The sequence below is a fragment of the Bison bison genome, unplaced genomic scaffold (genome assembly GCF_000754665.1).
Source record: "Bison bison bison isolate TAMUID 2011002044 unplaced genomic scaffold, Bison_UMD1.0 scf7180017864145, whole genome shotgun sequence".
Taxonomy (NCBI): Eukaryota; Metazoa; Chordata; class Mammalia; order Artiodactyla; family Bovidae; genus Bison; species Bison bison.
This window is the reverse complement of record NW_011494717.1, coordinates 1,584,243-1,584,575: the sequence shown is the minus strand read 5'-3', so window position 1 is coordinate 1,584,575 and position 333 is coordinate 1,584,243.

Sequence of the window (333 nt, the reverse complement as noted above, 5' to 3'; positions counted from 1 at the left end):
TTTTCACTCCCTTTCATTTTCATCAAGAGGCTTTTTAGTTCCTCTTCACTTTCTGCCATAAGGGTGGTATCATCTGCATATCTAAGGTTATTGATATTTCTCCTGGCAATCTTGATTCCAGCTTGTGCTTCTTCCAGTTCAGCATTTCTCATGATGTACTCTGCATATTAGTTAAATAAGCAGGGTGACAATATACCTGATAGCATATTAAAAAGCAGAGACATTACTTTGCCAACAAAGGTCTGTCTAGTCAAGGCTATGGTTTTTCCAGTGGTCATGTATGGATGTGAGAGTTGGACTGTGAAGAAGGCTGAGCGCTGAAGAATGGATGCT